Below are 14,112 nucleotides of genomic sequence, written 5' to 3' on the forward strand. Positions count from 1 at the left end.
TCCTGACGGGGACAGTACAAGGGTATTTTCGGTAAGAAGTAGCAAGTGTGCGAACTTTGAGGGTTCGTTTTTCTAATGATTATTTATATTCTGTTAAAAAGAGGAAATTCTATAAAGACTTATGTGATATAGTGTTGCCAATCCCGTTGTACAGGGCGATATACAGTGCAAGCCTGGGTCAGAGCGTACTCAAACGGGTTAAAAGAATGCAAGTAGCACCAAGTGTAAAAACTTTCTTTTTCAAATTGCATACCGGAACTCTCCCTGTGAGAACCTTCCTATAGGAGCGTGGCTTTTATATGCCAAGGGGGCATACGTGAACACCATGAAACTGGATTATTTGCAAAAAGCCGGAGACGATCGACCATGTTTTTCTTCACTGTTGGGAAGCGGTCTTCTTCTAGGATGTGTTGTAGAGGACAATCAAAAAAGAATTCCCACTAGACACGCATGGCATTAGGTACCTTAGTATGCATAACGAAGGAGTACCTTTTGATTTAATAATGCCTACAGGCCTGCACAGTATATGGCGCTCACGAATGGCTGGCTTCTACTGTGAACCGGATGGAAGACCAGCAAGGCTGTATTTTGGAGAAAGCATCGCTCGGTTATTAGAAGTCGAAAAACAAAAGAATATGTTTCTCCCTGGGTAGCCAGGGTAGAACACTTATTCACACTAAGTGATCATTAAGTGACAACGCCAGTCACAACACGACTGATGGCATTTCGCTCGATGTATTGACAAATTGTACTGTAACCTCGTCTTGGCTTTTCATGTGTTGTATGTGTAATGTTGTTGCAAAACCGAAAATAAAGAAAAAAAAGGCTGGTTCGTCTAGGGGTATGATTCTGGCTCAGGGTGCGAGAGGTCCCGGTGTACAAATCCCGGGCCAGCCCTCTATTTTTTTTCGCTCTCAGGCCATGTGTTACCATATCCAGGATATTCGTAGTCCTTGTTCTTCCTTTTCTGGAGTCCGTCAAGATATGACGAAGGTGTACACGCGCCGTGAACGTGAACTGTTGTCGGCTCGTTGGTCTAGGGGTATGGTTCTCGCTTTGGGTGCGAGAGGTCCCGGGTTCAAATCCCGGACGAGCCCTCTATTTTTTTTCGCTCCCAGCCCGAGCGTCACCAATGCCTCGATATTCGTAGACGTTGTCCTCTTCGTTTTTCTGCAGCCCGTCAAGGTATGACGAAGGTGTACACAGGGGTATGATTCTCGCTTAGGGTGCGAGAGGTCTTCGGTTCAAATCTCGGACAAGCCCGCTATTTTTTTCGCTCTCATGCCGAGTGTTACCAATGCCTGGATATTCGTAGTCGTTGTCCTCTTCTTTTTCTGCACTCCGTCAAGATATGACGGAGGTGTAAACGCGCCGCTAAAGTGAACAGTTGTCGGCTCGTTGGTCTAAAGAGTACCTAAAAGATGTAAAACGGAAGAGCCTGTACTGGAACATTATAGATATGCTACTTCCACCACCACTATATCGTTCTAGAGCTGGAAGCCAGCTGGAGTCTGACGTTTTCAAGCGTCTACGAAAATATCCTGTAAAAACAATGATTAAGTATTTCTTTGTTAGGTTACATGTAGACGTTTTACCTGTAAAAACATGGCTACGTAACAGCGGTTTTTTCGTGCCGTGGTTAACGGACTTCCCACTGTGCCCCTATCCAGAATCGTTGCAGCACGTATTTTTGTTTTATACAAACGCACTACACTTTTGGCACAACATACTAATAGTGTTTGACCTGCAGATATACCCAAATTGGGATAACGTAAAATTTCTGACACTGGAAGATGACAAAAATAACAACAGTGGTGAAACGCTGTAATAGCTAGGTTTGTATGCAACTTGGAGATCAGGCTAGCTCTAGAAAACGCGAAACCTGCATGGACGCACTTTTGCGTTGCTTTTGCATATACAAGTTCGCTGTTGGGCGGCGAAGATGAGTTTAGCAAGAGAGGGCAGGTGTGGCAGAAGCGCTTGCATCAAAGGCGAGTACTTATATAGATGTGTGATTCTCTATGTATGTGTGTGTGTCTCTGTGTGTTAGAAAAACTGTAAAAGAAGAACGCTTCACTGCATGGTACCTGCTATGTGTAAAAAAAAGAAATAAGGGAACGGACAGCGGCCGAAAAATATAGGTCTAGTGACAACACTTCCGATATCTTCTAAGTTGTGGTCATGAACTACAACATTCAAGACCTCCGCACTCTTATCTCGCACTGGCAAACCTTTTACACGGTCTACCGAACTACAAACAGAATTGAACTCACCCAACAAAACTAGTACATTTTTACAATTGAGATACATCTATAAACGCTCAAAAAACTCTTTTCTCTCCGCCTCTACATTTTCAAGGCGATAGCCATGCACGATTGGACAGGCTGTATGTGCCGCTTGAACTTGTGCCACTATGCACCTCGTACGATGTTAAGCCAGTGTCTTTCAGTGACCATTGTCTAGTTATTGCAACCTTTGGTAAAAAAGAAAACAAAAGGTACTTCAAGTGGGAACTTTGGAAACTTAATGCGAAATTGATGGAGGATCAGTGTTTCGTTAAGGATGTAGATGAGAAGCTAAAGAAGCTACTCGCAGTGCAATCTTTAAGTATTGGTGTAGAGTTGGAGGAGTTCAAGCAAATAGTAAAAATGAAAGCCATCGAAAGAAGTAGCACATTGCGTTATGAAGACAAACGAAACGAAACACTGCTTCGTGAGCAACTTGAATTTCTTACGGGTATAGAATGCTCCCAACCAGGTACTTACACCAACGAATTAAGAAACATAAAAATTCAGTTAGAGAGAATTGATGCAGAAAAGTACAGAGCGGCGGTTATCCGTGCACGGGCCGAGAAGCTGTGGTCCGGTGAAACGCCCACAAAACGTGCGTTATCGGACGAAAAACAATACGCTTGCAATAAGGAAATACGGCAAATAAGAAGCGGTAATGACGTTTCGGAGGACCGCAATGTAATCAAACGCGCCGTCGCTGATCATTTCAAAGAATTGCTCGATCAACCGCGCCCCATTATAGGGGGCTTTAAAGCGGAATTTCTGTCGTTACTGCCAAAGCTGGAAGAAGAAGAAAGAACGCGTTTGGAACAGCCAATTTCCATGAAAGAAATAGAGGATGCAATAGATGCACTACCTGTCGGCAAGGCACCCGGCCCTGATGGCCTAGGAGTAGCATTTTATAAAACATTCAAAAGAATTATAGCCCAGATTCTACTCAAAGTTATCGCCGAATCGTATCAGCAAAAACATATACCACTGTCCTTCACAACTTCGCACATCGTTCTCATCCCAAAAACTGAGGCATCTGAAAAACGTCAGTTGGTGGGGTCTTATTGCCCGATAAGCCTTACCAACGTCGACTACAAGATATTTATGAAGGTATTGGCCAAACGATTGCAGGGTGTGATAACGAGGCTGGTTGGCACGCATCAGACCTGTGGTAAAAAGGCTAGAAGCATCGCCACGAACATACACGTAGCTCGAAGTGTGCTAGAATGTTGCGATGTATTTGGCGATCGAGTGGCTATGATGCAACTAGATCTCGCTAAAGCCTTCGACCGTGTTTCCCACGATGTTCTCTTCGCCATATTAGAGCATTCCAACGTGGGAAGCGTAATAACAGACGGTGTCAGGATGGCATATGCTAACTGCTCAACTCGGGTCATTGTAAACGGGGACCTGACAGACAGCGTGCAAGTGCCGTCTTCTGTGAGGCAGGTATGTCCGCTGTCGCCCCTGCTATTCCCGGCTTACCTTGAGCCTTTGCGCAAGGCCATCCAAATCAATGAACGGATAACTGGCTTCAGGTTACAGTCCACACAGGTGAAAATATTGGCGTATGCCGATGACATCGCCATATTCTGTTCAAATAGAAATAGTATTTGTGAGGCCGTGGCGGTAGTTGAATCCTTCTGCAAGTGCACCGGGGCGCAAATAAACTGGGAGAAGAGTTATGGGTTTTGGCATGGTGAATGGGAAGAAACGCCAGACTACTTCGCTCGACTTCGGTGGTCAACCACTGCAACAACCTACCTAGGCGTGCCTCTCCACTCTTATCGCGACCCTGAGCCGTACTAGAATGAACCAGTGGCGAGAGCAAAGGAAAAGACTAACGCGTGGCAAGGGCGACAGCTGTCAATGTTCTCGCGCGCCATGGTCTGTAACCTATTTCTTACGTCCAAGATATGGTATGTCATGAGTGTGCTGTGTGCTTCGCGGATCAACATCCAAAAAATCCACCGTATCTTCGCCGTTTTCATATGGGCATCGACTTGGGAAAGGACCAGCCGCACAAACTTGTTCTTCCCAGTAAAGAAAGGGGGCCTTGGGTTGGCACATTTATTTGTGCGACAAGTTGTGTCGCGCTTTATGTATTTACCTTCGCGATCAGAATGATGTGTTCCTTAGCACAGTCATGCAAGTGCTTTTATGTCGTCACCTTCCAGGATTTGTTGTATGCTCGTGTGAAGCAATGCATGGTTCTGTTAAAGGTTACCTGCGAGAAGTCGTGCTTGCGTACAGAATGTTGCATGTGCGGTTTTCTGTGCAGTATCTCGCCAATATTACTAGGAAAAAATTGTATCAGGACCTAATTGACACTATGCTCCCTGTACCGATTTACCGTATGTCAAACCGTGGAGGCCCAGGAAATGTCCTCAAAAGGGTTAAAAGAATGCCCGTACACCCTTCAGTAAAAACTTTTTTTCTTTAAACTACACACTAACACATAATCAGTTAAAACATGGATGCATAACAGGGGTATTTTTGTCCCGTGGTCCATTAACTGCTTCTTATGCAAGAAACCTGAAACGATAGAGCATGCGTTTCTAGAATGCTGGGATCCCATCTTTTTCTGGGATGTGCTACAAAGGACTTTAAAGAAAGAGTTACCTTTAGATCCACATGGAATAAGATTTTTACCGGTAGAAACGGAGGCTTTTCCGTATGACGCTATAATGCTCCTGGGACTCCACAGTTTGTGGAAATCTAGAACGCAGTTCAACAATGCTCATGTTAATTCGCGACCTACACGTGATCACTTCATTGAATCTGTAGTACGGTTTCGGGATGTCCATCGGGCACTCCCTGAACAACCAGCATGGATTGACATGCTAGAGAAACTTGCAGCATTGAAAAAATTTTGATATTTCGTGCCAGCAAAATCCTTGTTGACATGTTTTTTTCCTTTTTCTGTATTGTTTGTGTATGTCAAAGCCCGCAATAAAAAAAGATATAGGTCTATAGTAGTATGATTCTCGCTTAGGGTTCGAGAGGTCCCGGGTTCAAATCCCGGACGAGCCCTCTATTTTTTTTTTCGCTCTTGGACCGAGTGTTACCAATGCATCTATATTCGTAGTAGTTGTGCTCTTCTTTTTCTGCAGCCCGTCAAGATATGACGAAGGTGTCAACGCGCCGCCGACGTGAACTGTTGTTGGCTCGTTGGTCTACTCCTTCTTCTTCTTCGAATGGCCACGTCTGCGATGAGCTCCGATGGAAACAGCGCATCGGCCCTCGGCCGAGAATCGCACCCACCGTCAACTACTGATTCCGGTAATTATAAAAGCGTTCTCCCTCGTCTACCGACTGGCAACACCTTTCTCAATTCAGTTTTCCTGCATGCTGACCTGGCACGGCGGCCGTATCGGGCCCCGGACTTTCGCGATGCACTCCTTTCAATGCTAAATGCAACTGATATCCTCGGCGCTAGACAATACCAGATGAGCCATTTGTGGTTAGTAACCTGTGTTAACAGCATCGCGAAAAGAAACTTGTCCACAAATTCGAGTTGTTGGTGAAGGGCTTCAAGTGCCTTGTCCTAGACCGGGAATGTAAAAATATCAAGATGAAGCTTCTTTGGCTTCCCCCACACCTCGAACACAGACGGTTTGTTGAAGCGCTGGAGCCATATGGCACAGTGCAGTCCATCATGAGAGAAATGTGGCCGTGTGACGGCATAGAGGGCTGGAAAATGACTAATCAAGACGTGGCGTTTGCATAGAAAGATGGAGTTTCTACCAGTAATCTGCCACATCTATTGAGCATATACGGCCCCCAGTGCCTTATCTTGGTTCCTGGCTGACCACCACTTTGCCTCCGATGCAACAGAGTTTGGCATATCAGGCGACAATGTAGAACACCACGCTGCAGTAACTGTCACCGCTACGGTCACCCTGCAGATGCATGCGTCGGAACCTACGCCGACAAGTTACGTGGAAATAAACCAGCTGAGGATGATACCATCACCGATCATCTAATGGTCGTGAGCGAAGTTGTGGATGCGACTGGTGCAACACTCCCTGAGACTCATCGACAAGAAGAGATTAAGCCGTCATCGGCTGGCAATAGCCATAGCCAAAAGCCTGCGCGCGAGAATAAGACTAAGGCGTCTGAAGACGAACCAACTGTGTCATGGACAGAATCGCCACCAGTTCAAGATCGCCCACCGAAAGTGGAATCTGGATCGATGTGCGAGGCCGCTAAGAAGCGTCCAGCGCCATCTGACAATCCATCTCCCTCGGGAAAGGAGGCTCGCGTTCCCAAAGTGTCAAAGTTGACAAAACCGCTCCGGGGAACACGTACTCCTGCAGATGTCCCTTGTGTTAACGTGCACCAAAAGGTCCACGGTGCATCACCTCATCAAAAAGAGAGTGATGTACCTCTGGAGCAGCGTTTAAACGCTGCACCAACATAGGTAATCATGGCGGGCGCTCTTCCCTTCCATTTTGGTACGTATATGTCCGTGGCTTACGAAGTAAGCGATGGCAAGTACAGCTTCTTCATTTGTTACGCAATAGAAAATTGTATATTGCTGCTATCCAAGAAACAAAGATTGAATCCGATGAAAATACAGAAGTAACTCTATCTCCATTCCTATCTGACTATAATGTTTATGTCAGATATGCAGTAGGCGTTGCCGCAGGTTGTATGTTATTTGTTAGAAAATATTTACCATGTGATTTGCCACATTTGTTTACAGATAGGGAAGGGCGCCTAACCTGCTGCGATATTGATATCAGTGGTATGAGCTTTAGATTTGTGTGTGTTTATGCACCGAACAAGTTACGTGAGTGCGAGTGTTTCTTCTTATCTCTTGAACATCATTTCTGTACCGATCATGCATTGGTCCTCTTTGGAGACATTAATTGTGTATGTAACGCGCAAGATCGTACGTCGCTGAAGCTGAGCCATGATCCAAATAGTGATGCGTTGCAACGCCTTATATGTGATTATCGGCTTGTGGACATTGGGGAAAATGAAAAGGCGGGATGTCGATATACGCACTTCCAGGGTACCTCGCATGCAAGGCTTGATCGAATGTCTGTTTCACTTAGCGCACTATCTCTTATTTATGGTTACACTTTGCACCCTATATTCTTTAGTGACCATTGCCTAGTGATGATGATGATGATGTATGGGGTTTTTTGGCGCAAGGGCCAGGTATGGCCAAAGAGCGCCATGTCTGTGCTAATGGGTTTGCAATGTACTTATGATTACTATGAGGTTGGTGTGACGTGGCTGTAAAGGGGCCTTAAAATATACGCACTAAAGTGCGTAAAATCTGTATGATAAAATTATGGCGATGAGTATGACTTGTACTATGAACCTTTAGATGCATTTAAATAGAATGATACGATAGTTAAATATAGCAGATTAAAAGAAATGCTAGAGCACTACTGCCTCCTTAGGGCCCTTGAAAACACAAGGGCCTGGAGGAATGTGCTATTCAGAACAATTATCGCAGCGGCATCCTCTGGAGCGAGGATTCTCTACGAATTTATTGGGCTTATAACGTGTAGAACTACATCCTTTAAGAAGTCGAGGACTGCCTTGGTGTTAAAAAGCGGTTCCTTACCAAGAAACATAGCTGGGTGAAGAGGTATGCAATGACGATATGCAAGAGGAAAATGCTTCTTTCTTTCAGGTTCGGCTTCGCGACACTCCAAGAGGACGTGGAGGACGGTCAGCCTCTCACCACATCGACCACAGGTTGGCGGTTCGTTTCCAGTAAGAAGAAAATTGTGTGTACCAAATGAGTGCCCTATTCTGAGGCGGCAGAATAGGACATTTGTTCGCCGTGATTTTGATGGGAAGGGCCAAAAACCTAGCTGTGACTTTATAATGTGCAGTTTATTCTTTATTTCTGCGTTCCACATACGTTGCCAGTGTTGTCGCAGTTTCTTACGCAGGAAAGGCTTCAGATCTGTGACCGGGACAGCAGCTGCAGAAGAAGTGTTTAGTGATGTGAGTGATGTGGCCATTTTATCAGCCAGTACATTACCCTCGATACCTCTATGGCCAGGTACCCAGCATATTATGATGTTCTGGTTAGATGAGTACTCTTTACACAATACCGAATACAGTTCATTGCATACGGGATTTTTATGTTTGTAGAGTGACATTAGGGCCTTCACGACGCTTAGAGAGTGTATAGATCGCTGCTTTTGGAAGTTTTGATCTTTTTATATGCTTCACAGCAGAGAGTAATGCGTAGGCCTCGGCCGTAAAGATGCTTGTTTCCGGATGCAGTACATCGGATTCCAAAAAGGACGGGCCGACGGCTGCATAGGATACCCCGGCATTTGACTTCGAAGCATCTGTGTAGTACTCTGCGTAGGAGTGTTTGTACTGCAGTTCTAGGAAATGCATTCTGATTTCGGCCTCAGGAGCGTGCTTTGTAACTTTTATAAAGGATATGTCACATTGTATAACCTGCCACTCCCAAGGAGGTAAGAGCTTGGTTAGGTGCATTAGGCGATGCTCGTGGAGCGGGACATCCATTTCATCGCTAAGCTGCTTCACACGCAGCGAGAAAGCCTGTCTTATGGAGGGACGATTGCTGAAAAGTGTAGCGCACGTCATATCGGTAACGTTATGAAAACATGGATGTTCAGCATTGGAGCGTACTTTAAGGAAATATGTAGAGCTAATGTATGATCTCTGTAGGTGGAGAGACCATTCATTCGATTCGGCTTATAAACTTTCAATCGGGCTTGTTCTGAAAACGCCCGTGGCTAAGCTGATACCTAGATGGTGAACAGGGTCTAGCATCTTTAGTGCGCTCGGGGCGGCAGAGTTATATACCACGGCACCATAATCTAATCGTGACCGGATGAGGCTCTTATAGAGATTCATTAGGCACTTCCTGTCACTACCCCACGTAGTCTGGGATAGAAGTTTCATTAGGTTCATTGTTTTCAGACACTTTTCTTTAAGATGTTTAATGTGTGGGACGAAAGTAAGTTTATTGTCGAGTATAACACCTAGAAATTTGTGCTCTTTGTTTACAGGTATCTGATGTCCACACATTTCCAAGCAAGGTTCCGGAACCAGGCCTCTCTTCCTTGTAAACAGCACGCAAGAACTCTTTTGAGGATTCATTTTAAAACCATTTTTCTCTGCCCACCCTGACACCTTGTTCAATCCATGCTGTACCTGTCTCTCGCATACTGCGAGGTTACAAGATTTGAAGCCTATTTGAATGTCGTCCACATAGACGGAATACAAAATGGCCGGTGGTAAGGAAGCACGAAGCGTTGTCATCTTAACAATAAAAAGTGTGCAGCTGAGCACGCCTCCCTGGGGTACACCAGTTTCTTGTGTAAAAGGACGTGACAGCACATTGCCGACTTTCACCCGGAAGGTACGATAGGATAAGTAGCTTTTTATTACGTTGAGCATATTACCGTGAATGCTCATCCCCGATAAGTCTCGCAAGATGCCGTATCGCCACGTTGTGTCATACGCCTTTTCCATATCGAGAAATATCGAGAGGAAGAACTGTTTATGTATAAATGCGTCCCGGATATTTCCTTCAATACGTACAAGATGGTCGGTTGTGGAGCGCCCTTCTCGGAAGCCACACTGATAGGGATCAAGCATTTTGTTCTGTTCAAGGAAATGGATCAGTCGCCGATTTATCATTTTTTCAAATACCTTACACATGCAACTTGTGAGGGCTATCGGGCGGTAGCTTGCCACTGAGGAAGGATCTTTGCCTTGTTTTAAAACAGGAACCACAATGGCTTCTTTCCATGTGGTCGGAAGGTACCCTGCGTCCCAGATAGTGTTGAAAAGTGTAAGTAGTGTTACTTGTGTGTCATTGTGTAAGTTTTTCAGCATTTCGTACGTGATTCTATCAGATCCTGGTGCGGAGCTCTTGCATGCGCTCAGGGCTGCTCTCAATTCGACAATGCTGAAAGGACGGTTGTAAGGCTCATTCTGTTGACATTTTCTCATGAGTGGCTTACATTCTTCTATTTGTTTATATTTCAGGAAGGATTGCGAGTAATGGTTGGCACTTGACAAGCTCTCAAAGTGCTCCCCAAGTGAGTCCGCCTGGTCTTCTAGGGTATCGCCTTGTGTGTTTACCAAAGGGAGTGAATATGCTGGTCGCCCTCTAATTCTATTTACGCGGTTCCAGACTTTCGCCTCATCTGTACGAGCTCCCGTAAGGATTGCTCGTAACTTCCCATTCGAGTTCGGGCAGTATAGACGCGGAAACTATACTAAGATCTATTGACGAAAAGGATCTGTTTGCAAGAGAGTAATATGTGGGTTCTTTCTTATTTAGAAGGCACGCTCCAGAAGAAAAAAGGAACTGTTCAACAAGACGACCTCGCGCATCGATGCGAGAGTCTCCCCACAAGGTGCTATGCGCATCGAGATCACCAAGAACAACATAAGGTTCTGGCAATTGATCTACATAGGATTGAAATTCATGTTTCGTTAATTTGTAATGTGGGGGTATGTAAAGAGAGCTAATGGTGATGAGTTTGTTTAGGAGAACAGCTCGCACCGCCACTGCTTCGAGAGGCGTTTGTAGCTGTAAAAGTTGACACGCAATGCTCTTATGGATAACAATGGCGACACCGCCCGATGATGCGACAGCATCATCGCGATCTTTGCGATAAGTTATGTACTGTCGGAGAAAGTTTGTGTGTTTGGATTTTAGGTGTGTTTCCTGTAAACACAGCACTCTTGGATTGTGTTTTGGATGAGTTCCTGCACATCATCTAGGTTTCTAAGAAGACTTCTGATGTTCCATTGAATTATTTTTGTATCCATATTGGAAGTGAATAGGTGCTGTGTGTAAGGAAACGGATGTTATGCCTTAGATTACAGAGCTCTTTCGAGGCCCTGTAATCGGGGTTTTGCCCTTTCTGGAGCGTTCCAGGGAGCCTCGCCGCTCCTTAGGCGCTTGGCGCGCCGTGAGGACAGGTATAGTGTCCATTGCCTCTTGTGAGGCGCCGGACACATGCTCTTGCGAGCGAGAAGTTTTCTGTGAGGGTCCTACCTCGGAAAGCAAGATCCCTGCGCCCACCAGCCCGGAGGTCGATGGGGCTCCCTGAGGGATCTGGCTGCTCCGGCTGTTGCCCGCGCTGGATGGGGCCGGGGAGGTGGGGGTAGCCTTGGCTGCGCCCACCTTCGGGGTCGATGACCCCGTCTGCTGTGTTGGCGTAGCAGCGCTAGCTGCAGCCGCCGGGGGGGGGGGGGCGGATGGCGTCACTGCCGCCTCACTGGGTGTGGGACGGTCAGCCGCCAGATACCGTTGTGGCACTGCCCCCTGACGCGCCACTTCGTCAAATGTGTTCTTAGGCAGGTATGCAACCCGCCTACCTGCCTCCTTGAACGATATATTTTCTTTCGCTTTGATCGTGACAATTTCTTTTTCTTTTTTCCAAGACGGGCACGACCGCGAGTACGCGGCGTGCTCGCCTTCACAGTTTACACAATGGGAAGAGTTTTCACAAGATTCAGAGGTGTGCTCATGAGCACTGCATTTCGCGCAGGTTTGGCGGCCTCGGCATCTCTGTGAGCTGTGACCGAAACGCTGGCATTTAAAACAACGCAGGGGATAAGGAACATACGGGCGAACACGGAGCTTGATATACCCGGCCTCGATGGACTCGGGCAGAACACTTGTGCCAAAAGTAAGTATCAGATGTTTGGTCTGTATTTCCTTATTATCACGCCTCATCTTAATTCGCTTAACATTTATGACATTCTGCTCACTGAAGCCCTCCAAGAGCTCAGCCTCAGTCAGCTCCAAGAGATCATCATCAAAGACTACGCCACGGGTGGTATTGGAGATCGCCGCTTGCCATCCTGGATGCTTTATAACCTGTACCAAAAACTTGGGTAAGAGACTTGGACACGAGGAATGGTGAGATTGCTCGCACGGGTTTGTCTGGTGTTTCGGAGTGCACTACATGGAAACGAAGAAAAGTTTCCTTTTGACGGGCAAAAAATTCGAAGACATCATCGGTGCGCCCCCTCTTGAGGGAGCGATCAGGTAAGGGGGGGAAAGAAGAAGCCATAAGAGATTGTAATTTCGGCAGTAACGCCAGCCACCCACTGTGGAGTCCTACAAGGGGACGTTGCAGGACCTGTGAAACACGGCCTGCAAACGCCAGCTGTACATTACCACGATAACCAAATATGATATAACCTAGGCTGGCTATTCACACAAGGTTAACCCTTGCTGCCTGGAAAAATCGGAAGTAAGCGGAAGCTAGGAGAAGACAGGAAAGATGAAAAGTGAGAGAAAGACGAAGACTAGAGGAAGAGAGAGACAGGAAAAGGCAACTACCGATTTCTCCCGGGTGGGTCAGTCCGGGGGTGCCGTCTACGTGAAGCAGAGGCCAAAGAGGTGTGTTGCCTCCGCCGGGGGGCCTTAAAGGTCCGAGCACCCGGCATCTGCTCAACCTCCAGGATCCCCCTTTCCCCGGACACGGCTAAGCCGCGCACGGCTACACGCGGGCGGGTCCAACCCTCGTGTGCTCGGGTCCGTGGTGTCGCAACACACCAAACGCCTGCTGACGCAGACGCCCCTGCGGTGGACCATTGCCTAGTCTCAGCATCGTTTGGCAGCCGTCGGTACCGAAGTCGGCGTACGTGATGGGAGCTGTGGAAGTTTAATAACCAATTACTTTCTCGTGAGTGTTTCTTAAATCGCGTTACTGAGCTTATAGCTCATGTGTCATCACGAAGGGAGTTGCCACTCATTGCTTTGTGAGAATTATTCAAACAGTTAGCTAAAATGATAGATAAATCGAAGAACCATCAATATTGGCCATTGAAAAAAAAGAATAATTACAAGACATTGTATAGACTTCTGAGTCAATTGCATAAGCTTGAATGTCTACATCCGGGTCAATATATTGATGATATTCATAAGGTCAAGGCACTGTTACAAACTCTGAACAGAGATAAATACAGAGGTGCGCTAGTGCGTGCACGAGAGCAGCGTTTCCTGGAAGAACAGCCCTGCAGTAGGGCCCTTGGTGATGAGCGCCGACACGCGCTGTCTAAACAAATATTAGAGATAGAGTATGGTGGAGTCATTGTTAACGAGCCTACTCTAATAACCAAAGCTGTTTCGAAAATTATCATACCCGCCGTGGTTGCTCAGTGGCTATGGTGTTAGGCTGCTGAGCACAAGGTCGCGGGATCGAATCCCGGCCACGGCGGCCCCATTTCGATGGGGGCGAAATGCGAAAACACCCGTGTACTTAGATTTAGGCGCACGTTAAACAACCCCAGGAAGTCGAAATTTCCACAGTCCTCCACTACGGCGTGCCTCATAATCAGAAAGTGGTTTTGGCACGTAAAATCCCATAATTTAATTTTTAAAGATTATCAAAAACTATGTCGATACAATAAGCCATTGGATACAGATGCTGCAAAAAAAATTCTATCGTTGCTGCCCCAGTTAAATCAGGATGATTATGATTATACAAATGAAAAAATTGATATTAATGAGGTAACTGCATGCATCGATTCGTTAGCGAAGGGCAACACGCCCGGCCCGGATGGCCTTACTGCCGAACTTCATCAGTGTTTTCATTCCCTCTTATCGCCATTAAAACTTCAGGTGTACCGTGAGGTCTTGGAAGTAGGGTACCTAACCGACACAATGTACGAAGGGCAGACCGTCGTTATAGCCAAATTCGATGATGAGACTAAATTGCAAAAAGTGGACGGATAGCGGCCTATCTCCTTATGCAATGTGGTAAAATTTTTACAATGGTATTAGCCAACCGTTTGCAAGTTGTAATAAGATCTGCGGTCGCTGATCATCAAACATGTGGTATCAGGG

At 46.3% G+C, this 14,112-nt stretch overlaps 1 non-coding gene across 1 annotated transcript; it reads left to right on the forward strand.

Moving 5' to 3' along the window:
- The first annotated feature begins 1,025 nt into the window (after positions 1-1,025).
- Positions 1,026-1,097, forward strand: TRNAP-UGG (transfer RNA proline (anticodon UGG)). The gene has a single exon. It is a non-coding gene; the product is annotated as a tRNA-Pro (tRNA).
- Positions 1,098-14,112: the final 13,015 nt, after the last annotated feature.

Source organism: Dermacentor albipictus, chromosome 1, assembly GCF_038994185.2.
Source record: "Dermacentor albipictus isolate Rhodes 1998 colony chromosome 1, USDA_Dalb.pri_finalv2, whole genome shotgun sequence".
Taxonomy (NCBI): domain Eukaryota; kingdom Metazoa; phylum Arthropoda; class Arachnida; order Ixodida; family Ixodidae; genus Dermacentor; species Dermacentor albipictus.